Here is a 27,757-nt window from a genome sequence, read left to right as displayed (position 1 = left end):
CTGGTGACATTTGAAAGTAGAGGGGCGTAAAAGTTGTGTATGACTTTATGTACTGAGCAAAGTGAATTAACTCAATGGACAAACGTGGGTTCCAGGGTGGGTCCCCTCAGAGAAAAATTTGATTTTTTTTTTTAAAAATATTGCATTTTAAAGCAAATTTTAATAAATAATTAAGTGAGAAAGCACAAACGTTTAAAAAGCTATTGTGAATGTGTAGTCTTTAAATATGTAAACACATTAAAAACTGCCCCATATCTTACTGCTTTAATATGTCCAATGTGTGCAAACTGTAGAGTGTGACAACTTCAGGCATTTTAAAGTGTGTGCTTGCCCAGTGTCTTGAACTGCATGCAACATAGACTTCAGAAGAAAATGCTCTCACAAGGCTTGGGGAAGCACCCGCAGCTGCTGGCTGCAATCAGTCATATAGAAAAGTGTGCAGACAGGGTTGTAGTGAAAAAAGTGGGAGACTCTAAAAGGCACGTGGCTCAAACATGTAAACTCCATATCTGTGATTCCCATAGTGTGCCTGGTATTTTGGTTTCTCTCTAAGCTTTTTGTTATTGCATCCATATATATATAACACAATAACTGACACACACCCAAAACCAGCAAGGACTATTGGCTTTGTCAATGGTTATTATTGTTTAAGATAAATGAGTAACAACAAAGATGTTGTTGTAAATAATTAATATTGAAAATGTTTACAATCTGAAGTTGAAATACTGTGATTTGAATATTATTGAGGCCTGTGGAAGGAAGATTGGTCTTTAGTTATGTCCACTCATGCTATACATGTATGTTGTTTTTCTCTCCACATTAATCCATCTGCATATCTTAAACTTCATCTCTTTGTCCTTCAGCACTCTCTTTTCACTTTCTCCTGAATGCACCTCCTCACATCTCTTTCACTTCACAGCCCCCAAACATACACTACATTCATGCACATGTAAGCACTTTATTTTCTTTTACTTTTGCTTGTCAATATCTTGAAAACTGTGTACTCGTGTTAGAAATGGGGTTCCTGGTTCACTGTGGTATGCACCCAGGCCAGGCAGGAACTATCACTTTAGTCAGGGCAAGCTAGAAATACAATGATATAACCTGTTAAATGTTAAAATTATAGATTATATTTTTATGACTAAAACAAAACCAAAATGACAAAAACCCAATAAGTGGAATTTGAGTGATGAATTTTCAAAGAGTAAACCAAAAACAGTGCTTAGCAGCCAATAGAGCTAAAAGGTTACTTTACGTAATGCTAGAACGGGGTAAATCCAAAGTTCAGGCTGACCACTATGGAGCGTAGGTTGGATACAGTTCCACACAGGTCCTGCTGAAGTTTTACCTTCTCAAGCTGAGCGAAGTGCCCTGTTCACCAGGGAGACTGTCAGCAGGAGTAAGTAGAGCGTCACTAGCGATGATCTTGCTGGCACGAAGAGTCAGCCGTGTTTCATGGACGGCAGACGGGGCATTGCATTCACGGGCGCCGATCCTTGCTGTGCGAGGACATGATGCTGCTGCGATGCGGGCTGATTCTTCGGCCGAGCAGTACAGTCCCCATGCAAACAGGCCCGTTTGCTGTCACGAAGATTCCAAAAGCTTAATTTCAGGGGCCCAGGAATTGTAGGTGAGGAAAGCAGCTGAAGAATCCACTTCTGGGGCCCAGAACATGGTGGGGGCACCTCTGGAAAGGGTAGGAATCACAGAAGGCAGAGTCCAGCAGCACCAGCAGAATTGTAGGAAGCCTTTTAGTCCCTGAGACGTCCGAAAACAGGAGGCAAGCCAGCAAACCCTTGAAGATTACTTGGAGGGAAGGCAGAGTACAGCTCTCCTTCCGGCAGAGTCAGAGAGCAGCAGGTAGCAGAGCAACAAACAGAACAGCAGTCCTTCCTGGAAAGCAGTCCAGTTATTTCCTTAAGCAGCACCGCAGTCCTTCTGACAGAGGTCCAGTTCAAGATCAAGATCTAGAAGTGTCTGCTTTGTGGGGGTCAGGGACCCAGTACTTCTACCCAAAAGTGCCTTTGATGTAGGGAGCGACTTTAAAATAACTCTCTGAAGTGCTCAAGTATCCCTTTCAGCCCAGGCTTTTCTGCCGGGTTAACCCATAGGGCAAATCAGTGCTTTGTGTTAGGACAGGACACAGCCAATTTAGATGTAAGTGTAAGCCACCACTACGTCTCCTGCCCAGGAAGACCCATTAGAATTCAGATGAGCCTCACCTCCCTGTGTTTGTGGCTTTCTAGAGGGAATGCACAAAGGGCAGCTGTCGTCCAACCCAGATGTGTATTAAAGACAGGTTGCCAGGCACAAAGAGCAGTAAATACAGAGAAATGTCCACTTTCTACAAGTGGTGTTTCTAAACCAGTAATGTTAAATCCAACTTCACCAGTAGGGAGGATTTATCACTACCATTCCACACATATTAAACGTGAAAAAGCTACTCCTTTCTGATCAGGAATTACAACTTAAAAGTATATTAAGGAATTCCCAATGCTGGCCTATATGAGAGGGGTGGGGCTCACAGTAGTGAAAACGGAATAGGCTGATTGTCACTATCAGGACAAGTACCTTTTACTTACATAGCACTCTGCCTTTAAGGTTACTTAGGGCCTACCTTAGGGGTGACTTATATGTAATAAAACAGAAGTCTGTAGTTTTAAATACCAAGACAACGTGGCAGTAAACTGCACACACAGGCACTGCAGTGGCAGGCCTGAGACAATTTTGAAAGGCTTCTTCTGTGTGAGGCACAATCAGTGCTGCAACCCACTAGTAGCATTTGAAATACAGGCCTTGGGTATATGGTATACCAGTTTCAAGGGACTTACAAGTGCAACAAATTTGCCAATCAGGTATGCACCAATGTAATCATGTTTCGGCGAGAAGCACATGCACATTAGCACTGGTTAGCAGTGACAAAGTGCTCAGAGTGCTATGGCCAACAAAAATAATCACACAAATGGGAGGCAAAAGACAAAAAGTTGGGGAAAAGACCACCCTAAGGATGACATGTCTAAGAACTACATTCACACCTACTTACACAGCATTTCAATTGCAGCTGGAATTGCCAGCTGGCTCTGTGTGCTCTATAGAGAGGCCTTCAGCCTCAGCGCAGGAGCTCTTCGTCTTGGCCCATAATAAACACCTGGTACGACTCAGTTCAAAGTATGCACTATACAAGAATATTAAGAACCATAAAAAACACATATACACAACATGATGAAATAGTCAACTCTCTTAGTGAATGCACGATTAAAACAAAAATGTTAAACAGAAACAGGAACTAAGGGCCACATATATGTAGGTTTCATTTTGCAATTATATAAAATGTATTGTTGCAATTTGTTATTAGGTAATCACAAACAACCTATGTACTAATGTATCTTTGACACATTTAGTGATTTCTAATGGGGTCACAATTGACCTACTTCATTAATATTCACGAGGGAAGTCACAATGTGCAACCCATTGGAAATTGCTAAAAAGACAGGGATTGTGGCCTGTAGGGGACAGCAGACCACCATGTCTGTGTTTGCTTTTAAATGAATCAACACTTTTTGTATGCAGTTAGTTTTCTTTAAAGGAAAGTGGGATGTGTTAAAAAAAGAAAAATGAAAAGTTTACTTTTAATTTTCTAAGAGTAGACAGTGGTCTGTGGGACCAGTGCCTGCTCTTAAAAAACATTTTTGCACACATTCACAAAGGGAAAGAGGTCACTTGGGACCCCTTCCCATTTGCTAATGATTTACCACCAACTTGAAGTTGTTGGCAAAATGTGAATGTTTTGAGACTATTCCCGTTGCAAAACAGTCATACATAACCTTGCAAGTCACCATTAGGAAGGGATGCCCTTAACACACCCATTCCTAATACCGAATAATCATCATGAAATCTTTATTTCGGCTGTTAGCCATAAAAGAGTACAGAAGTAAAAAAATGTAAAAAGATGATACATGAAATTCATTAAAATAGACACAATATATGATAAAATTTGTTTGAGCTAGAGTGACACATGATTACAATGCAACAGTCTTGTCAATAGATAAACCTTAAGATTCATTTGCAGTTAAGTGCCGGCACTTGGTCCACACAGCCAGCAAATACCTTGAAAGCGCAAATACAATGTGTCTAGACGTATAAGTTTTTTTTAAATTCTAAAAGCATATGTGCAATGTACAAAACTCACATTTTTGCATAGGGGTACTAGCCAATGCTTCCTACGTTTAGTGTAGGCTGGACAAAAGAAGAGTACATGGAGTTCGTCCTCTGTGTGGTGCCTACACCCTGGGCAGATCTTGTTAGTGGAGGCTGACCATTTACTTGTAAAAGCTCTAAGGGGTAGAGTACCATATCTCCATTGTAAGTAGAGTTTCCTGGATACAATGGGATAAATAGCATCCATAAAATCCTCAAAAGAATAAGACACTTTAAATGTTAAAAAATAATTAATCAGGGTGCCAGCATGAGAGTCATACAAAACAGCATTGAGTTTTTTGTCCATAAAAATCCTGGTAAGGGACTTGCGCGAGACCTCAGGACAGCTCCTATCCGTATCATACCACAAGGCAGGTAGACGCAATCTATGCTGTCCATTAGTTATAGTGGGCACCTTGCACCAGTCCAAACGACCCTTATTGATGATTAGGTTAAAGACAAACTTTATTGAAAGCTATCCTAGTGGTAGCCTTGGAGAGCAGCCTTCAGGCTAAGTCTCGAAGGAATGTAAAACAGCTTTGTTTACCAGATTATAACCTCCTGAATGACCAAATGAAAGGAGAACCACACAAGGTATATATAAAATATATGTATTTATTACTAAACACTCTCTACTAACCTCTTTATGAGATTAGAGAACAAGGCACACAATATTACAGTACTAGAATGACAGTAAATACCACAATACACAGCAGGCTCCTGGGGGAGACCGAACCATATACTAAGAAAGTGGTATAACAACCACGACTTGACCTGACACAGTGCCTAGAGCACGTAGAATCACTGGGATCCCAAGGAACCACCCAAGGTAGTGACACAGTGAACACACGGGGACGTGTGCAGTGTGAGAACACAGCCGCGAGCTCCGTACAACTCTATGGGAAAGACGCGGTTGGAATTTTAATGATTAAGGACTCTTAGGAGAGGACTTTGTGCAAACCCTTTTAAACTTAGAAGGTTATAAGACCAGCACCCATGTGAGCACTGGAGTACTCATGTTACCTAACCCAGGGAAGCCGGGTGCATAGGTGTCAAATGGTGTCGGGAATCTTCATTGTTTTCAATGGCGTGATGCTGCAAAGTGCTGCTGCCGTGAAGAGGAAAAGTGTCCGGTGTGATCCAAGCCTGAATCAGAGATAAGAAGAACCTGAAAGCAGAGGGGACGGAGTCTGGGTCAGTTCAGGTTGACCAGGGGCTCGGTAGACCACCGATGTCAGGTGCTTCCGGTGAGTTGACACGATGCTTGACTCTGCAGCCACGGGGACCAGGGGACGTCGACGATGACCAAAGTCTAGAGGTGAGCTGCCCCACGAAGGATGTTGAGTGCTGGGGGTCAGTGTTTGGTTGGAACACCAACAAACCTTGGCAACTGCAACCCAGGCGGTCAGAGGAAATCAGCCTCGGTGAGGACCAGCAAGGTCCTGGGGACTCTCCAAGCAATGGAGAGTCAGGGCACATCTGGAGCAACCAGGAAAGTACATGGAAAGTTAAAGTTACCTTCACAGGGACCCACAGGCCAACAGACCAGGGTTCGCAAAGGGACCTCAAGAGGAATCACAAAATACCAACCCACGGAACACTCGTGGAGTGTAGGCCAGAAATCTTCAGTGGAAACACTGCTCGGGGTCAGGACTATAAGTAGCCCAAAGAACAGCTTCAGGGGTTGCCGGAAACCATATGCTGCTGCAAAAGAGCACGGTGCACAGGGGTTCGGGTTGCAGATATGGGCCTCAGAATTGCTGAGAGCATAGATCAACCTCGAGACCTTGGGAACCCACCTCCTGTGTTGCAGAAATCTTCAGAGTCCTCAGGAGCTTCGGAGATGCAAACTGGTCAGATGCGTTTTGGTGCCTGGTTAGCAGGGGAGTAACTCTTTTACTCCAAGGGATATTCTTCAGTTGTCCAGCGTTGTGCAGATCATCAAAGTACTTGGTTTCTGTGCCAGAGTTTAGTCCAGGTAAAATCTAAAGTCCTGTAGTCAGGGGTTCCTACTTTATACCCAAGGAAGGGGTGGGACAAACTCTGGGGACCCACTTATGGGAGGGTCAGGACAGAGGGGTTGCTACACCCATGTCCTTTGTCCAGTTTCACACAAGAGCAGGAGCAAAAGGCTTCTGCAACCGGTTTGAGCTAAACTATGCACAGGGACACCAAATGTGCCCCCAGTGCAGACATCAAAGTACTCTGAGTGTGCACCCACCCAGCCCCAATACACTAAAGCCTGTATGGGAGGTGGTCAAACCTCCCTGTGACAGGAAACCTATTGTCCAGCCGACCCCTGCCGGAGTTTCGTCCAGCAGCAGGACGGGAGACTTGTGTCTGTGGCTGGCAGCATCCATCATGTGATGCCAGGGTCGAGAAAGCTGATACCGAGTGTACCGATGTTGTCATATTTCTCCCTCTAGGAGGGTGGAATCATACCTCTCACATCAGTTACTGGTGTGGAGGTATGATTCCAAGGTGTTTGACACCAAACACAACATGTTTCCTTGCAGCCGTCTTAAAGTTAGCATTTACCGCGAGGTTCTAATGCACTTAAGAGTATATGGTTGGCTGTATCACAGAACAACCCCGGAGAATAGATTCCGAAGGCTGCAGAAGGGCTCTGCTCATGCAGGGGCACCCTCTCACACAAAACCCAGCACCCTGCCTTCAGGATTGATAAGGCCTGCCATAGGGGTGACTGATAGATTTATATGTGCAGTGATATAAGGTAGATATAGTGAACCTATTTCTAAGTAAGGGGTGCGTGCACCACTTTACATAGGCTGCAGTAGCAGACCTGTTGTGTCATTTTGAATGGTCTCCCTGGGGTGGCATAATACATGCTGCAGCCGTTGGGAGGCGTCTTGGGTACCTATGCCCTAGGTACATAGTATACCATATACTAGGGAATTATAAGGGTACCCCAGAACCGAATCTGGAGTGTACCTAAAGTACATGCAATCAATTTAGATGAGAAAGCAGCTAGGCTGTGGTCCTGAATAGCAGGATCCCAGCCAGTCTAAGTCGAAAACAGTGAAACATCAGCAAAAAGTGGGGGTAACTATAAGAAGCAGATCCTACTCTCCTGCTTGGAGGATATTCGAATCAGCTTCGCCAGGGAGGCGCTGCATAGCTTTTGGATTAACTTTGCTGGGGAACAAATACAGCAACTCCACTTCTAAAGGGGCCAGCGACCTGCAACCATGGTCTGGGGTATCGCAGTGGGGGAGGTCAGCGTGACCAGACATCTCAGCACAATATACCTGAGCAATTTAGTGTTAACGCTTACCGTTACAGAGGACAAGGTGTAACATCTAATTTTTCGCGCTTGTATCCAATCCGACCCTATGACGAATGGGAAAAGTTGGGATCTATGCTTGTCAATGATGTCTGGCCCCATGCAGGAATGTATCCTCCAAAGACCTAAACCGTGACTCCCGCAACGTCATTGGCCTAAAGTAGATATTACCAAACACTCCAATGGAACTGAAGGGCATTAGAAAGGTAAGACCTGCGTTGTGTGTCACTCTGCAGTAAGTTGATTTACTGCATGGCTTCCAGCTCCATGTTTAGAGTGAGGCCAGGCAGCCCAGACTTAAATACGTTAATTTATTTATAGCTACAATCTTAGATCGTAACTATAAATAAATCAATGTATTTAATATTGTTTTGCAGTAAAGATGTAGGAATTTTAGGGTGGCACAGCCCCAGAACTCCAAAGCAGAAACCGCCCCTGCAAAACAGTTTTGTGTCTGCAAATGCGGTACCCTCTAACATGGTCTCACATCTCCACTTCACATGCTTCACAAAGGGCTGCTTCTTTTTGCTTAATATATCAAACACAAAGCTCTGTTTGGAGGTATGGGCAGTCCAATAATGCTATTTTTTTCTACTCTGAAGGCACACTGGGCAAAGTGAGGGCAAAGCTGGAGATCATGCAGAACCTATCTGCCAGAAAAAGGCAGGGAGCGCATGGACAGGATGGGCTCTGTCAGGAAAAGGCCAAGTTTAGCTCATTTTTAGCTGGAGGATCCCAAAGGACCTCGAGCTGAGCCAGTGGCAGACCTCTGGCTCGAGCCTGGTTCGAACCGTCAGTGACTTGCTCACATCGAAGGTTTTCCTCATTGCAACAGAAAGACTCGCAGCTAATAAATTTGAGGGTGTAGGACTCTTGTAAGTGGCCTCATCAGGATTACAATTTGTGGTATTTCTCTCAGAAATTTGAAGTGCTGAAAGGAACTGAAATGTTTTGGCGAACACAAGGGGAAACATATAGCCATCATCATCGATCACTAATGATTCACACGTGTTATTTATTAAAATCTCAAAAAAGGGAGTATTTCCTCCCGTTAAGTTACAGATGCTACTTGTATTGATTTATCCAGGGGAGAGTGAAATATTAAGAGGATTTCCACTTGATTTGGCCTTCTGTCTTTAGTGTTTCCTCCATTTCCCCAAATACTTTTTTCAATATTTAACATACACATGAATCCCCAAGGCCATCGTATATGAGACAAAGGCCAAACAATAATCAGTATAAGGATGTCAGTTCAGAGTAAAATACCTTGTTAATTTCCCAAGTAAAATCCACTCCTGTATATCTCATTACTATATGAAGCGGATCCCTAAGAAAAACGGAATTCCTTCTCCTCCACTCCCAGGCTGCCTATTTACAGTCAAATGCAGGTTGTGAATGATTTTAGGATTGACCCATCTCTAATCACCAGCATGACATAATTAATGCTTTTCTCGGGACAGTGTTCTACAACATCATTGTTCCATCAGCCCAAGAAGAAAAAATAGGAAAGATGACCTAATGCCCTGGGAGAAAACTCCCAGGGTACAGGCTACTGCTTTAGGAGTTTGATTTTTATAAAACTACAAAAATGTATGAGCACCCCACATGAAACATGGTGGTCACTCAGCAATTATTCAATGCCCACAGAGGAGTCACCTTGCCGGCAGCCCTTCTGAAGGCACATAGATCTTCATCAGGCAAATGGAGATCTCTAAATATTCAAAGTCAAAGTCAAAATTTGCTTTATTCGGTGTCAATTGGGAGAAAACCATAAAAGTACATACATCATATAATTACAATTATCACAAATGATACAGAAACTTTTAAAAAGACAATACTATACCAATGATAGCTTAAAATTAAGGATTCATGTTAATAGTATGTACAACAAGCAAGGTTAAAGTGCATCAATCTTCAGTTATAGGTTACTTCTATGACGAATACAAAATTTTAGAAATTTAGCAATATTTACTGCTAAGCAATCAGAGTCCATGAGTTGAAGGACCATGAAAGCGGGACGACATTGGCGTAAGCCTAAACTTTTTAAAATTGGAGCTACCCAACGCTTTCTGGGTTCAATATAGATTTTACAAAAAAGGGTCAGATGTATTAGAGATTGGGGTGGGACACCAATACAAGGGCAACGGGATAGCAGCTTTGACCAATCGTTGACAGTTGGAAAGGTAACTAATCGATGGAAAATATTGAACCTAAAATGGGTCAACAAAAATCTGTCATAGCTGCTTAAATTCCAGTTTAGATAAGGCTGAATAACCAGTGAGGATTGGATCAGCAGAGAGTGCTGAACCGAGGTTTTGTTGGCTTCAGAGGCCAGTCGAAGATCCGCAAAATGGTATAGGCACAGGGTTTTTAACCTTTTCTTTGAGAGCTCTCCAATTAGTGGTGGGTTATGGTAGTATTTCTCTAAGCCCAGGTCATATAAAAACTTCTTAACATATCGAAGCCAACCAATCTTGGCAGAGTTTTCGAGTACAAGACAGTCCTTCAAAAGACTTTGGGTGAGAACTAACTTGGTGGATGACCAAAGGCGATGCCATAACAAGATTTGCTGCATCTTTATGGTGTCCGTGATGTAAGGCAAACCTAACTCTAGATGGCAGCCAAAGGTCGAAGTGCCCTGCGGAACAGCGAGGAGAAACCTCAGGAAACTGTTCTCCACTTTTTGGAGGGCTACCACCTGTATGTAGCCCCACACCCCTGCTCCATAAATGGCAGTGCTAATACATTTTGCCTGATATATGCGGATCATCTCAACCGGAGGACTTTTTCCTAGTGTCTGAGTGAAGTTTACTAAAGTCATAGTTGACCTTAAAAATAGCAATTTTCTGGCCTCAATAGCTTTTCTGCATGAGCCTTCGTCGTCTATATGGATTCCAAGATAGGGATAGGTAGTAGTAGTCTGGAATTGTTAATGAAAATGTCTCTTCTTTTTCTATGCTTGGGCCACGTGTTCATTGTGAAAGTTTTTTAATGTTAATTTTTAGGTCAAGATTCGACATAAAAGAGTTATATCTGTTAAGTGAACGTTGGAGTTCCAGGGGAGTGCGGGCAATAATCACCGCGTCATCCGCATAGAGGAGAGCGGGGATCGGACGATTTTGGATTTGAGGTAGGTCCTGGCACCCCTCCAACATGGCTTCTTTTAAGCCATTGGTGTAGAGAGTGAAAAGGTAGGGGGCCAAGACACAACCCTGTCTGACACCCTGCTCAACCCTAAACGGTGCCGTCAACTCTCCTCCCACTCCAAATCTCACTGTGGCCGTAGCATTAGAGTACATTTCACGTAGAAAATTAACTAAGGAGAGATCGACATCCATTGCTGTTAAAATGCCCCACAGTTTCGAATGGCCTACGCAGTAGAAGGCTGATGTTAGATCTATGTACGCCATGTACAATTGCCCACATTTAGTGTTTACGTATTTACCCGTAAGTAAGGTCAGATTTAAAACTTGCTCAATGGTGCCCAGACCTTCCCTGAATCCATACTGGGGATCCGATAATATCTCGTTCTCTTCAGCCCAATGTTGTAGGCGCTCTAGTATAATGTGCCCCACAACTTTTCCCAAGGAATCCAGTAATGATATGGGACGATAGCAGGTTGGGCTTTGGCGATCTCCCTTTTTAAAAACTGGAACCAGAATAGAGTCTGACCAGGAGTCCAACAGTCCAACTTTACAAGTTGCTTCCAATACCCTAAGCAGAATTGGGGCCCAGAGGTCCATTTTAAATTTATAGAGGTCAACCGGGACCCCGTCAGGGCCTGGCGCCTTACCCCATTTGCTTACCGTTAAAGCTTGCTCAACTTCAGCCAGAGTAAAATCTAAAACAAGGGTGGTAAATGGAGGATTAGTGCTGGAAGTACTCGTCCCTGATTGATACTGAACTGTCGATGCGTTGACAGTTTGTCCGAATATTTGGGAAAAATGTTCTACCCAAGACGATTCGTCAATCGTAATTTCTATTTTACTTGTTTCCCTAGATCCGGACAAAAATGATGGGGTAATAACCACCTCCCAGAAGGCAGCGCTATCATTCATTAGGCAACTCTTATGGAGTTCGGCCCATAGCTCCTCTTTCAATTCTGTTTTCCTTTGTCGTAGTGCCAGGTGATACTTTTTTCTAAGTTGGATTATTTCTTGCCTATCTCTTACTGTATTATTAAGGGCAATTTTAAGCTTTGAATATACTTTGGTGCAGGTGTTATTAATCCAACCCCCCTTGTTTCTTCTTTCCCCTTTGGGTTTAATATGTAGGGCTTCCTTTACGGATTTGGTTACAACCGTGAATTTATCTAGGATCTCCGGGGGGGATAGAGGAGTCATCCAAACAGGTCATGATTGCTGTCATAGAGTTCTTAACAACTTTTCCAGTGATCTTTGCCGGCTCAGCATGTTCCCACTTAAGGGAATAACTGTTTAATCTATTCAAGATCAAGCTTTCCTCACCATGCAAAATCATCTGTTTGGGCTTTCCTCGCACCAGCGGGAGAGATAGAGTGATAAAGATAGGAAAGTGGTCACTAAAAACACGGTCATGAGTTTTGAGATTCGAAATAAAAGATGAGGCCCTGTTAGACAGAAAAATAAAATCTATGCAGCTGGAAGCTCCTCTGCCATTAAAGGTTGGAGTAAGGGGAACAATAGGTGACATTAATTCGTTAGCCAGGACCAATTGAAGGATAAAATGGTCTTGTTCAAACAGACCCCACTCTGAGAGTGTGTGAAATGAGTCATGTTGTTGTCTCTCTCGTCTAGTAGGCCACAGGTTATGTTGTCATTATGGGCACACAGGGATAAATTAAAATCACCTCCCCAGATTATAGAAGGGTTTTTCCCTTGATGCTTGTTATTAAGTTCCAAGAGGAGGTAGCGAATTCGGGGGTCAACCAGCTGGGATTGCTGTAAGTTGTTATAAAAGTTGACTATCGCAAAGAAATCCGATTTGTTAATATCAAGAATAATTAACTGATAATTAGCCTCCAGTTTTAGGGCTATAATTTCCCGCACTGAGATTAAGTTGGAAATATAACCCACCAACCCTCCTTTTGCGCGCCCTGATGGAGACGGAATCGCGGGCGAGAAGTAGGTTTTATAACCATTCAAATGGATAGGTGGAACAGCCCACGTCTCTTGAAAGCAGAGAATACTGTAGGTCCGCGAGAAGGTGAGCCACCCGCCAAGATTGACCTTGGAGCTTAGGCCAGCAATGTTCCAAAAAACAATGCTGTGTGGTTCCCCTCTCGTGGATTTTACATCACGGAGAAGAGCTGTAACGGGGCCTCCTGCTTCCATTAAGGGGATTACATCTACAGTGATACCAGGGCCTAGATCTACACTGATTATAATGTCAGAAATCTGTGGTACTGAGCAGTTACCGAAGTTGACTGTGGACGGTGCGTGGTCCATCTCAACTAAGACCGAGGAGGGATTCAGAATGGAAAATAAGGTTATTGATGCCCGCTCCTCCACCATTTGAAATGTTGGGGAGGAGGGTTCTGAATGGACCTCTCTGTGTCTTTCCTTCAGACTAGACGTACTTTTAAGAGAATGGGTTGGTTGTCAATCCACTTCTTCTAGAGGGAATAACGCCTCAAACCTACTAGAGTTTACAATTGAGCCATTCGCTTCGCCTCTAGACCTTAGAGTAGGTTTATAGAAGAAACCCAAGGCGAGGGCTGTAATGCTGGAATGATGTGGGGACAGTTCCTCTTTGTGCTTTAAAAGAGATCGGACCATTCAGGGGCAACAAAAGTTTATTACGATACAATCACCAGAAATGGTCTTTGGTGAGGTGCCAACCCATCCGACTCTACGGACCATCAAAATTTCATAAGTATACTGGGAACTAAAATTCTTAAATCTGGTCAACCAGTCCACCACTTTGTTACGAAGGGTAGACCAGGATTCACTCTGTCCCTGTTTTAGTGCCAGAGCCCCCGTTAAAATTATTGCATAGGGGCAAAAGGCAAGTGGTAGGTCTAGAGTATCTGTACTAGGTTGGTCACTATTTTTTTTTAAATGTTCTCTCTATCTTGCCCTTTCTGCTCTTAAAGTCCTCCCTAGAGGAGGCATTGATTTCAGAGTCCTCAACTACACGTGTGGGTAAGGTTACTGCTTGGGATGCTCTTGGAACTCCTGGCGTTTTCTTCTGAATGAGGGGCTGAGGTCCCTTGATTTGCAAGGGGTTGGGATCCTTGATAACGTGGCCAGTTGTTTTTTTTCCAGTGAATTACTGAATGTCCCCACAACCTCTTTCAGCTGCTCAATTTTTTCCTCCATGCGGCCAAATCTTTCTTCAATAAGAGCACTTATCTGGGTCATCATAGCACTAAGCTGAGTTTGTAGCAACCCTCTAACTAAATCTTCAAAGGCAACCCTAGTACCCAAAGGGAATTCATTTAAAATTAGAGATGGGTGCTTCTGTCTGAGAACCAAAAGTATTAAAAGTAAGTTGCTTCATTTTGAGTTTCTACTTGAACAGATATTTGGGGACTGGAGGCAGGGGCACCTATATTCCTAGAATCCTTGCCGCCCTTTTCACCCTTCTGTCTGGTTCTTGCTACGTTCCCCTTCGTCAATTTAGTTTGTTTCCGAGTTTGAGATCTTGTCCCTACAGATAAGGTATCAGCTCTAGTCAAGAAGACATCTAAAGTGCCTACAGTACTCTTACGTTCCTCCATCGTTCTCGATTAAAATGACAATAAAACCTCCAGAATAAGAAGCTAGTGGATAAACCTGAGTGATTACAGTGTAAGGAGCCAATCGACAGAAGGAGAGGTAAGAACAGGGAAGCCCTGGAGTCAGAGTAAAAACACTGGGGCTTGCTGCTGTACTTCTTTGTGAGCCACTATGCTAGGGGGGAGTAGTCCAGATACAATATGTAATGATGAAGTTTAAGTAAGATGTAATACTAGTACATTTTTGATCAACAACCCCCCAAAAAACAGTATTGCAAAGTAAAAATAGAAACGTACTTTGGAACTATAAGGTAACCAGCAATTGGGAAAGTCACTTTGCGAATGTTCGGAGGAGCTGCGCAGTCAATGAAACCGTAAAACAGTTTTTGTATCAATAATGTTCTTACCACGCCTCAAGGAATAGCCCCCAAAAATCCGCCCAAGGGGGGGGTGGCCCTGCCCTGCCACTTCCTGGCCCTGATGGGCACAGACGGGCCCGCCCTTGGCCCGGGCTTTGCCCCGGCACAGCCCGCGCACGTCCCGCGCTGTGGGGGGCGCTCGCCGAATTTTATAGTGCCTCCGGGCGCAGGCTGAGGCGTCACGGGTGAGCCTTGTGTCCCCGGGGCTGCTGGGAGTCGTGGTTGCAGCCACCCTGAGTCTCGCTGGCCGTTTCCCTCACAGTGCGGTGAAGAGGAAAAAAGCACCCAGCCGTTTCCCTCACGGCTCCCGGGCTGGTGCTGCAGGTGAGTTTTCTGGCGTCCCGCGCTGTGGGGGGTGCTCGCCGAAGTTCTAGCGCCTCCGGGCGCAGGCTGAGGCACCACGGGTGCACCTTGTGTCCCAGGGGCTGCTGGGAGTCGTGGTTGCAGCCACCCTGAGTCTCGCTGGCCATTTCCCTCACGGCACGGTGAAGATGAAAGAAGCACCCAGCCGTTTCCCTCACGGCTCCCAGGTTAGTGCTGCAGGTGAGTTTTCTGGCCTCTAAATATGGAGGGCCGTGTCCACAAGGACAGCAGAAATTATTACCTCTGATTCCCTATCAGACAGCTGGCTACCCACCATTTTTTAAGTGGTGCCCTAGATTTGCGAAATGAAACATATATTACCACCTATTCCATGCTTCCTTTACAACTCATTCAAATTTGATTTACAATATAACTGGGATTGCTATTACCTCACCTTAATGTTACTTATAGTATAGCATAATCATTTACATTTTACAAATCCCATATGCCAAGCCTCAATAGGTGGCCTCTAGCTCGCTCAGTTTTTCCGGAATTAGCATGTTCCACTTCCACGCCCTACAGAACTCCTGTACATATACAGCTTCTTGCACAATCATGTTGTTAATATTGAGAAAGTTGATGTCAATATGAAGAATGATACATTGATAAATAAAAACTAAATCGCATCTTTATTGACAAATTCGCCAGTGGTGAACTCTACGTCAACCTCAACTCAGAAATATGTAGTCAGGCAGGCTCTGTGACCAAGACTTGAGGTCACTGATTGACGGGTCGCAGGTGGGACGGCACATATCTAGCAGACAAACACACAAACAGGAAATCCCAGATCAACAGATAAGGGCTGCAACACCACAATGGTAATGCAGATTCCACATAAGTTAGGAGAATATAGCACAGGACACAGGACATGCAGTGATCCAGTATTCCTGATGCCGAACATCTGGACATGTTACCCACTGGTGACATAGAATAAATTGATGACTCCAAAGGCAGCGGTTCACAATCCTTACCAAAAAAGGATCACTAGAACGGTTTATGGCATTCAATAAATTATATAAACCCATCTCAGATCGTTTGTAATTTGAGACAGTCATCAGACCCTATGCCTGTAACTGTTCTCCCGGGCCCAGTGTTAAATTAAATTAACTGGTCCTATTTTGCCAGACGCCTCTTGCCTCTTGTTTTTTCCAAGGTATTTCATGTTCAAGCATAGGTGGAAGGCATCTTGTCATCTCAACAAAATATCTTGCTAAAGTTTTACCCACATACCAACCCACAACAGTTGTACAAACACACATCCTGTCACCATCATGTAGGTAACTTGCCTGCAAGCCATCTAGGAGGCCAAGCGTTTGCCACCTCAACAGCACATCTAATTGAAGATATGCCCACACATTGCCCATCACCAACGGTACAAATTAGGCACAAACCCTGGCTCCTTCGCATGAACAGTGTGCACTATAGTGAAATAACTCAACTTTCCTTCCTTTGTTTTGCCAATGAATTGTTCCACTAATCAACTGAACATAGCAAAAAAAGTATACTATTGCTCTAAACATGACTTTTGGTAAATGTGTTTTTTAAACAGAGTGTTTGAAAATGCCACTTTTTAAAAGTGGGCCTTTTCTTGCTTTATCATTCTGTGTGCCTCTCACTGTTTGTGACTTGCTTTAGAGTGACAGGAGCTGGGGATGTGCATTCATCTGGACAGTCTCAAGGGGGGTTTAGGTGTGTCCTGCCTTGTCTAGGTGACTCATTGATGTGGTAAATAGACATGGTCTGCATTGACAATGGTGGGAGGAGTTCTGCTAGCATATGAATAGGCTGTGTTTCATTAGCACAATGCTGGCTCCACCCCCTGTGGTCATGCTGGAGCAGGGAGGACAGAACTGGGTTGGACTGAGCTCAGAGACCCTGCCTCAAAGAAGAACAATAAGAAAATGGGGTATAAATATCAAACCCAAAATCCTAAGACTTTAGATTACTTCAAGAAACAAGAGGGCCCTGCCAAGAAGAAGATTTGAAGAACTGTGTGAGGAGTGCTGCTTTTCTGTGTGAGGTGTGGGATAACCTGCAGTTGTTGCTTCTGTTTGTGGTGGAGGAAAAGGACTGACTCTTTTTGCCCTGCTGTGGTATCCTGCTTGTGAAGAAATCTCCAAGGGCTTGTGTGTGCTTGCTTCCTGTTGGAAATCTCAGGGAAATCAAAGACTTCAAAGAAAGATCCTTGCTGGCACTCAAGGGAAATCTGTCTGGAAGGAAAACTGCAGAACTGTGTGAGGAGCGCTGCCCCTGATGCGTGTGGGGTTGGCTGGCCTGCAGTTGCTGCTCCCTGGCACTTGATGTGTCGAGTACCTGGTGAGTGCTTCTTCATCTCATAGCAGGAAAGCTTGGATGGAGCACCTCTCCTACCGCAGAGGAGCTGCGTAGATTAGTGCGCATTGAACGCACCTGCTATGCAGGCCATGTGGGGAAAAAGAAGGAAGTGGCGAGCGCTACATGTTCCACTTCCCCATAGGTGACTGCAAAGGCTTTCTGCCCTAGAGTGTGACGGTGAAGCTGCGCTGAGCCGAAGGATACAGCCCCCCTACTGCTGAAGAGAAGTACGGCGAGATGAACACGGATAAAGCAGCACCAGAGGCCATTGTCGCAGCAAAAGAGGAGTCGCCAGTGACGTTGGTGCACCTCCCTAGGACGACGCGTAGCTGGGTGAATCTGGGAAAGGGAGGAATTGGCAGGCGACTCAAGTATCGCCGGCTCTTGCAGCTGTGCCACCTGAATGTGGGCAGCTGGCCTATAAAGCAGGTCTTGTGGGGCATTGCGTGGTGGAACCTTCAAGGAGGCTCCATGTGTTATTAAAATAGGTGCATTGGTTCCAGCTGCTCCACATGGTCGCTGGCAGCTGCCTTTGTGGATAAGTACCCTGGGGTTGTTGCTTGAGTGTGCCAAATGGTGTAAAACCTCGACGGAGGGCCCCGAGTGTTGTGATGGAAACAGGTTGCAGGCAGGGACAGCTTCAGAGATTGCATCATACACTGTTGTAGGCTGGCCGGTGGCCCTGTACCTGCATTTGGGAACCACATTATCATAAAGGGTGCAGTACTAGCGCTACGCTCTATGAATTTATGGTGATACTGGTTGTTACCTCATGACATATTATGATATATGTGCAGGGATATTTGGTAACCCCTGTGTTTTCTCTTCCTGACCTAACTGCAGCAATTTTTGCCCTAATGTTATGATGTATGCCTTATAATGGCCAGCATAACAAGTATTATCTTCTGGATCTATATGATGGGCACAGTAATGGTCCTTGATGATGTTTTATAACTTGTGCAACTTATAAGTACTGCTTTATTGAAATAAAAGTGTTATGATAATTGCCTAGTTGACAAAGTGATACATGGTCTTTGTATTGTTATGACAATTGCCCAGTGGCAAGGTAATCTATGTTATTGTGTTCTATGTGTTTTATATATAATACAGGCGATATTTTGATATAACCTTGTGTGGAATCTCTTTTTCTGGTGTATTTTGTGTGCCACTGAGGTCAAGCTATCCTGGCTGAAGACAGCTGATAGCCGGAAACCGGTCCTAGGATGCTTGATTCCGGTCCAGGGAAACATGGCTTGGCAGTTCAGTCTGGACTGTTCCCTTGAGGCACAGGGTCAAGACTGATTTGCATATGGCCATGTCTGAACTGGGGTGGCGTGGTGAGCAAAATAAAAATGGATTAAACCCTGATCTGTGACTGGGGGGTGAATGTTTTGTCAATGTGCAACATTCCGTCCATCACCTTGTGTGTTTTGCTGTTCACCCTATGTGGGAAGGGTATGCCCAGACGTGGGTCCCGTGCTCACTGCACCACTGGAGTCAAGCTATCCTGGCCGAAGACGGCTGATATCCAGAAACCGGTCCTAGGATGCTTGATTCCGGTCCAGGGAAGACATGGCTTGGCAGTTCAGTCTGGACTGTTCCCATGAGGCACAGGGTCAAGACTGATTTGCATATGGCCATGTCTGAACTGGGGTGGCGTGGTGAGCAAAAGAACTATGGATTAAACCCAGATCTGTGACTGGGGCTGAATTTTTTGTCAATGTGCAACATTCCATCCATCACCTTGTGTGTTTTGCTGGTGTGTGTGTGTGTGGCACAAACGCTTTCAGTCGCGGTCGGCATTAATCACGGGTATGGGGGTCGCGCGGGAGGGGGGTAATACATTTTATAAACCTACCTTTCGCTGGGTCCCGTGTTTTCCTGCTCTCTTGCTCTCCTGCCTCTGGCAGGAACAGGAAGCAGGCAGCCTTCCTCCCCTCCCCATAACTAAGGACAACGCTGCAATGGCAGCATTGGGATTGGTCGGTACGCCGACTAGCCAGGCGCCTATGGGGAGGCCATTTTCTTTGTGTAGGCTGCATGCAGACGACATGGAGAAAAGGCAGAGTGCGCATGACTGGTTTGGTCGGCCCCTTAGGGCCGACCTGTCATCACCCACAGCAGTGGGCAACCACTCCTCTCCTGCCCTAGAGCCGAAGCCCCAACCAAACCCTTTCTTGCAGTGCAAGAAGCATAAACTTAAAATGGTAGTTTACCATTTTATGTTTCTGTTTCTCGTACTGCAAGAAAGAAGTGGGGCAACGCTCCTCCACCCTACTGCAGGAGCCGCCGCTAAACGCTTTACACAATGCCTCTGGGATAAGGCTGACTGCTCTGCCAAGCTACCAAGGGATACAGAATGCTAAAGAAACTATTGAGATGCTTTAACTTCTTGCTAGAAAATGGGTTTCTGACTGGCTAGGGTATGCCCCTAAGCCAGACAGAACCCACCCCTCTAGTCAGGGTAGGGAGTTACACACCCAAGATAACTCCTGCTCACCCATATTTCAAAGCATAACAAAACCTTTATTAAGCAGCTGATGAGATACTTTGAGGTTTTTCACTGCTGTTGTACAGTTGTCATTTACTTTTATATCAAATTGTTCTGCTTGTTTTCAATATGTGCACAAATGAAAACCAAATCAACCAAGATTATGCCGAAACAGAGACGTTTTAAGGAATGGGCATAGTGGGACCTAATGCAGGGCTCCAGCCTTTCAGCAGGCCCCCTGATAGAGACGTCTCTGTTCTGGAGAAATTCTATCCCTGATGACCTTGAACAGTTCTTAAATAGATTGTTTTAAATACTGTGAGGCATATTTACAAGCCCTTTGCACTGCAGGTGCTTTACTTTGTGTGACTCACCAGTGGCTAAGTGTGGGGCTCCATATTTATAAAAACACTTAAAGCCACCCTGCTCGGCTTTTCAGGCCCTTGTAAATATGGCATCTTTTCACACAGCACTTTGATTGAAAGGGGTGTGCCATGGGTGTTGCTGTGGGTGTTCCCACCAACACCCATGGATTCTGCCGCATTCCCAGATTTACAATGTTATGTAGACCTGGGAATGCGTCAGAATCCTATGCCTCCCCAGGGGTGGCATAATGAGGAAACTCCTCGTTTTTTCCTCTTTCTATGCATGCTGCATTCTGCAGCACACATAGAAAGAGGAAAACACCTCTAGTGATTGTTTTTGTGCAGGAAGGTGTCCCTTCCTGCACAAAATTCATCCCAACAAAGAAGGCACCCTTGCACCATGGTGCTGGGGAGCGCTGGGGAGAGCTCAGAGATACGTCCTGTTGTTGTAAATATGATGCATCCCTTTGCTTCGGAAGTAGCGTGGCACAGCCAAATGGCTTGTGGCACTGCCCTGGGTTACTTCCTTGTAAATTTGGCCCTGTATTCCTTTAAGTTATTTTTAATGTGAGTGATATGACCATGCAATAGCCATGAGCAAAGTTTGTTTTAGATCAAAACAGGACCTCACATTTTCGTCTATGAGGGCGGAGGAGCTTCGCTCCACTTTTTTCTTGCAGTGCGAGAAGCAGAAACATTAAATGGTATTTGGTATGGTAATAATGGGTGGGTCGGGGAGGAGGAGTGACTTGCCCACTGTTGTGGGCCCTGAGGGCCGACCAAGCCAGTCAGGCGCACTCTCCTTTTTCTCCATGTCAGCCTACATAGAGAAAATGGCCGCCCTACAGGCGCCTGGCAGGGCGCTGTCTGCACCAATCACAACTCTGTCATTGCAGCATTGTGATTGACTTAGGGGAGGGGAGGGAGGATGCATGCTTCATGCTCCAGGAAACGGGACCCAGCCAGGAGAGGAGGCGGCACGGCACCCAGAAAGGTATGCTTAAAAAAACAAAAATGTAACCCCTCTTTCCCTTTTCCCCACACACGTGCACCCCCCACACTCCCACCCGCAAATCATGTGAGCCACAACTGATTATCTGCCATATATTAGTGAGCTCCTACTGCATTATAGAAAAAACATTTAGATGCAAACAGATTTGGAATTTGGACCAGTGTGCCTGTGCACTGGCCAAAGTTGGCATGAATGAGTTGAAACTCTCATAAATTCAAAGCTGATCCGAACATGGGAGCCCAAAATACCTCTGTCCCAGGCCCTCCCGTAATCCTTAAAACGTCCCAGTGCTGAAATGGTGATGCGAAGCAGCAGTATGGCGGGCTCGATGAAAAGCGCTGAGTCACTCCCCTGACCCTCATTAGAATTCAGGAGGTGATTGGGCAGTGGGCCGGGTGCCACCTGATCCCACGGTGGCACCGGAGTAGACAGGGCTCATTGTGCCTTCCTGTTCATTAGGCTGCAGCACATGAGCTTTAAGCTGCATTTAGGGCCCAAGCACGTATGGCTCGGCAGTGGTAATGGCCTTCACACAAGACGGCATTGTTCCCATTCTGATTGTAAAAGAACATTCTGTTTATGGCAATTCAGTTGAGTTTGTAAAAAAAAACATGGTCATACAAACAAAGACGAGAAAGAAAATGTTGGCTCAGTGGGAAACACATGCCAGTGATTTGTTTTTTTTATGTTTCCACCACTTAAAAAAAACAGTTTTTCTAGGCGGTCTCAGCAGTTGACAGGTGTTCTCTAAGCACCTGGCTCTGGGCATCATGGCCAAGGAAACAATATGTTGGAAGTGTTTTTGAAAGTTGCGTTATGCTATTCAATGGGAAGCAATGTATTTCTGATTTCATTTAAGCTTGCTCCAAAAAACATCTCAACACAGGCATTCAACCCGTTCGGAGTTGTGGGTGTGGGACGCGTTCACTAATCCCCCCCCCCCACCCCCCCCCCCCCCCGGCTCTCAGCTTCGTGAGTCCTCCCAAGCACGCCGCTTTGATTTATGATTTTCTGCGGCCAACAGGGTACATCAAGGAATGTCCATTCTGTAACTATCAATCTTCGAGGGAACAAAACGGGCTGTGCGGCGAACCAGCAAGCTTTGGACCCTAACAGCGGAGGGGAGCTGCCAGCCTATAGTAACCAGCAAAAATCCTCGGCCAGGTCATTCTAGCGGGCCACCATGCCGGACCCTTTATTGAACCAAGGTACTGCCATTGACTTTTATTTACTTTTTAAACACACTAACTTTCCTGATAAGTCTCTCCCTCACTGTACCTGGTAGCAATACGTAAGGGACCACGCTGCGCTATCTCGATATATACTAGCAACCATATTTGATTGGTCTGTTAGTTGTCATTGTCATTACAGTGTTATCTATTTTTGCACTAAGATACCGCATGGGAAGGGAGGCTAAGGACAGTTATACCCGGGCTACGAAACCGATAGGTAGCTGGGTGGCTGTGGGGCAGTAGTGGGGTGGATGGTTCACTAATCGAGCTACACTGTGAAAATCCCATAACTGTACCTTTCACCAACAAATACCCTATTGGGTTTATCCTTTTGAGCTTATTCCCGGGACAATTGTAGATCCGTCATAGCTGAGGTACCGGTTATTAAATATGGGTAAAAGAAGCACTTGGCCACAGTAGGAAAAATTCTTTCCCCTGCCAAGTCGCAAACATCCCTACTAAAGTACATTACTGGAGCTATGGGAGCCATCGAGAAGCAGAACTCTAATGTTGAGGAAACCCTGTTAACAGGTGGGGGAATTGAATTGCCCGTAGTAACAACAGCATATGTCCTTACCTACGGCCTTGATACCCGTGGAGATAGTACACTAGGGTCCTAGTAGGGAGAATGAACGACAAGGGGGCTAAAAAGCCACTATAATATCGAAGGGGACACAAGCAAATGTCACTGACACTTCTGGAGGCATTTCTGAAGGCATAACAGGTATCGCACCTGGGAATGAATTCAAGAAGGAGAACAGAGGGGAAGGGATTAATAAGGCAAATGGTGTATACAATATCAAGATGACTACGTCTCCCCTGCCAAATCCACCTCCCCCCACCTAAACGGTTAAAAAAAACGACCCCACTGCAAAACCACCATTCCTAGAAGAGATTTGACTAGGAATAAGAAGGATAGTACCCAAATACAGGGATCAGTCCAAATAGAAATAAGTCCAGCATCAATTCGCTCAGACCCTAGTTATAACACAATCATCGGAAAATTTGATGCTTTAACTGAGGCTTTTAAAACCCTCGATCAGCAAGTAAAAGACACCATGGGGACAATACAATCCAGACTAACGAAAGTCTATTTAAGAGCTAATTCCTGTCTGGAACTCTTGACGATTTTTCCACAGGCCAAAACCAGAAGGTCCCCTGTAACACAGAATCCCTCCCAGTCTCTCAAGCACTAGCCGACCCTTCTATTGAGGTTACATCTCACAATATTACAGCAATAGGACCTACCATACATCCTTGTATTAATATAGGCCCCAGAAATGTAAGAGGGTTGGAGAGGGATATGATGAGGACAGGAGATAGGAACAGGAATAGTAGCGAGACCAGAGCTGCTGTGGCTACACCAGCCACTATTAATCAACCTGAAGAACTAGTTGAATATACGCCTGATCTTCTGGATCTACGTCCGGCACATGCCCCATACGTAGTAGTTTTTATTTACTTATTTATTTTTCTGACCAACTTCCCTTTCCTCCCCACTAATAGTAAGGAGAATTGGATTTCGTTGAGAAACAAGTCCCTAAATTGGCTGGGCGTGAGAATGGGTTTACGTGACCATCTTTTTAATGATTTCAAGATGGTAAGGAGAGTTAAGTGGGTAGGGAGAGGAAATAAAAACCAGAGTGGCGACTGTGTGATACTGAACTTTAGGTCTCCCCAGCTGGTGGACGCAGTCCTGACTTGGACTGGGACTTCCGGAATTTACGGAAATGGTATTGCCTGTCTCCCTCTTGGCTATTTTTATAACCCTCTATGCATAAGAAACAATTTCTCCCCAGAGCCCAGGTTTGAACAGAGACCAAAGTTCCCTAATTTAAAGAATTCCAATTTATACCAGGTACCAATACCTGATTGACTCATAGCGGGGACTTATCTACCTGGAGAAGAGGAGCGGCAGAATAGTTTTGACATTGAAATTCGACTTGGTACTAGCACTTACATGACATCACTGACATCAAACGAAGATGTCTTATAGAGACAATAGTCCCCCGCTTAGACAATAGTAATGAGCAAGCTCCCACGACAAACAATTGTTTGCAGAAACTAGCAAAACCCAAAACCCAAAACCTCATCTAGTTGCCATTTCCCCTTTGATAGATCAACTGCATGGTTCCTGAGGCGTGAGCCGGGAACAGAGGATTATTTTTAAAGACGAAAACGAAACTTTTTAAAAATCGTAAAATTGTATTTGTTTGTGCCACTTTATTGAAAACTCCCCCCTGAGCACCCCCTACCTCCAGCTCAGACCCGCGCTTGCAGCGGGGGCCACAGCAGCTGATTCGACGCTGCTCAGTGCAACATCGCCGCCATCTTGGGTGAGTGAGAGGGCGAGCAGATTACTTGCTCGGCCCTCCCACCCCGATTGCTATAAAATAGCACCTCCTTCCCGGAAGCGCAGCAGACGAGCGCAGCGGGCGCACCAGCGGCGCGCCAAAGGCGAACCCGTCTGCGCCCGTCCGCGACCGACCGGGACCAGGGGCCCCAACCCTGCGCCTTTTCTCTTTTACACTTCTGCGCAGCTTCTTGCCCTTCAGGGCAATTGGTCCATCAGTCCTTCTACGTTGGAAGGTATAGGAGCCCTTGGGATTTTGATCCCTTCCCCTGCACCGGTCACTATTTCACCACTTGAGTCCAAGCCTGTTCCTCACTTGGTATGCCCTTCCACTCCCCCCTTTCCCATACCTTCCTCGGCCTCTGCCACCTTCTCAACACTCGCTCAGCTGGCAAACATCAACTGGAATTGTTTAATCTCCTCGATACTGAGTCCCCTGATTTTCTGTTCCTGACGGAAACGTGGTTTTCTACTGCCTCCGCGCCCGACGTTCTATCCGCACTACCCGCGTCCTACTATGCCCTTCGGACAGATCGCCCTGATGGGAAAACTGGTGGAGGTGTGGCCATGATTATTCGGTCTCACCTCCAATTCCAACCCCTGGTTTATCCTCCTTTACCCAATGTGGACTTCCTAGTTGCCCGCTCAACGAACCTTTCAGCTCCCCTTACTATTGTCCTTTTGTACCGACCCCCCCAAACCATGCCCCACTTTGTGCCCGCCCTACAAGATCTGCTGGCCACTCTTGCCATTAACAATTAGTCTGTTCTCCTACTGGGTGACTTCAACTATTGGCCTGGTGATCCCAGGGAAGATCAGACTTCCACAGATTTCTCCGATACCCTCCGTTGTTTTAATTTCACCTCCCACATTCATGCTCCGACTCACGTCCATGGCCATATTCTCGATCAAATATGGTCGGCTGGTCGAACCATAGCTCCTACTATCATTCTCCCCTGTACCTGGTCGGATCACTCCATCATCTCCTTCTCCATTGATCTCTCAGTCGTTGACAGGCCCCCTCTTCCCAAGAACATCTTAGCACAAATTGGAATCGAGTGGACTTTAACACCCTCCACTCCTCCCTGGCAACTTCTCTTCCCAAGCTATCTGACCTTCCCCTCGATTCTCAAGTCGACGCGCTTAATTCCTGGCTGTCCTCTTCCTGCGACCTGGTCGCCCCCCTCAGGGTGGTCAAGGCCTGTCGCCTCCATGAAGCCAACAAATGGTTTTCTAGTGACCTTAAAGCACTCAAACTGGCCCTTCGTCAGTCAGAGCGCCAATGGAGGCGCAACTATTGCCCCCTGCTGAGGGACCGATACAGGTCTCTTCTTAAAACTATAAGAGAGCTATCCCCTCAGCCAAATTGGAATATTTTTCGGGTAAAATTCTGTCAGCAGCTGATAAATCAAAGGAGATCTTTTCCATTGTTTTTAATCTGGCCGCATCAGACAGAGTTAATCCCAACCCCATCCCTTCTCAATCTCTCTGCCTTTCCCTGAATGACTTTTTTCTCGAGAAGATTGCTAAAATCAAACGGAACATCTCCCCGCCATCTTCCATTCTTCCCGCTGCCCCCCTCCCTCCCTTGCTTTCCTCCCTTGACCATTTTCCTCTCATCTCGCAGGAATTCTTCCTCGACCTTCTCGGGAAGGTTAAGTCAGGCTCCCCTGCTGACTGTGGTCCGGCTCGTATCGTACGGGAGCTGTTCTCTGGCTGCCCTGACCCCCCTCTATCTCTCCTTAATGCATCTATTTCCCAAGGTGAAGTTCCCTCACTGTTTAAATCAGCTGCAGTCATTCCTATTCTAAAAAAAACAGGCTCTGACCCCACACTTCCCGCTAATTTTAGACCCATTTCTTTGCTCCCTTATTTAAGTAAGATTCTAGAGAGCCACATTGCTTCGCACCTATCGACCTACATAGAGGAAAATCATCTCTTAGCCTCCCACCAAGCTGGCTTTCGCCCAGCCCATTCGACCGAGTCTGTGGTCATCTCCGTTCTTGATGAGCTGAAGAGCAAGGTGGATTCCAATTCTCCTCAGGCGTTGGTGCTCCTTGATCTTTCCGCTGCCTTTGACACGGTCGACCATTCCATCCTCCTCGGCCGTGTCAAGGCAGCGGGCATCCAGGTCACCGCCCTCTCTTAGCTCTCCTCTTTCCTCCAGGACAGAACGTAGGCCGTCCGTCTTTCCGGTTTCTCCGCTCCCCCCGGTCTGTGCCTTGTGGGGTCCCCCAAGGCTCGTCCCTGTCCCCCCTTCTTTTTAATCTTTATATCTACCCCCTCATTATTTCTCTACTCAACATGGAGGTCTCTGTGTATAATTACGCAGACGACCTTCAGCTTGTCTTCGACCTTGCCCCCGCCCCTGACTCTCTTCTCAAATTCCAATCGGTTCTTATTTTTATTTCTGATTGGATGAATCAAAATTCCCTCAAGCTTAACCAGGACAAAACGGAGCTGGTTCTGACTGGTGGTGCCAACAGTCCCTGGACGTCTGCCTTTTGGCCTCCCACATTCGGCCCCCCTCCGGCTCCTTCAGGGATAGTTAGAACTCTGGGCATCAAAATCAGTCAGAACCTCTCCATGCGTCCCCAGGTTAGCTCTGTTGTTTCATCCTGCTTCCTTTCCCTCAGGATTATCCGCAAGATCTCCCGTTTCTTCTCTACTGATGCCCTCAAAATAATTGTCTTGGCCATGATTCTTTCACGGTTGGACTATGGGAACTGCCTCTACGTCGGCATCCCTGCCTACGAGCTCCGGCGCCTTCAGACCATCCAGAACCAGGCCGCCCGCCTTATCCATCGGCTTCCCAAGTCCCACCATACCACCCCTCTCTTCAAATCCCTTCACTGGCTTCCCATCCTACAGAGATCTCTCTTTTAATTGGGATGCCTAGCCTTTAAGGCCCGGGACCGCACTGCCCCAGCCTTCATTAATTCCCTGATCACCCACTATCACCCACGCCGCAATCTTTACTCTTCCAGCCA

At 45.8% G+C, this 27,757-nt stretch overlaps 1 protein-coding gene across 6 annotated transcripts in view; it reads left to right on the top strand.

The window, feature by feature from the left end:
- CTNND2 (catenin delta 2) overlaps positions 1-27,757 on the top strand; it is a 3,216,642-nt gene that overhangs the window by 707,687 nt on the left and 2,481,198 nt on the right. The gene's annotated exons all lie outside the window — the stretch shown is intronic.

This window comes from Lissotriton helveticus, chromosome 4_1 (genome assembly GCF_964261635.1).
Source record: "Lissotriton helveticus chromosome 4_1, aLisHel1.1, whole genome shotgun sequence".
NCBI classification, from domain to species: Eukaryota; Metazoa; Chordata; class Amphibia; order Caudata; family Salamandridae; genus Lissotriton; species Lissotriton helveticus.
The sequence above is the reverse complement of the archived record's forward strand: the minus strand, read 5'-3'. Positions and strand labels throughout refer to the sequence as shown.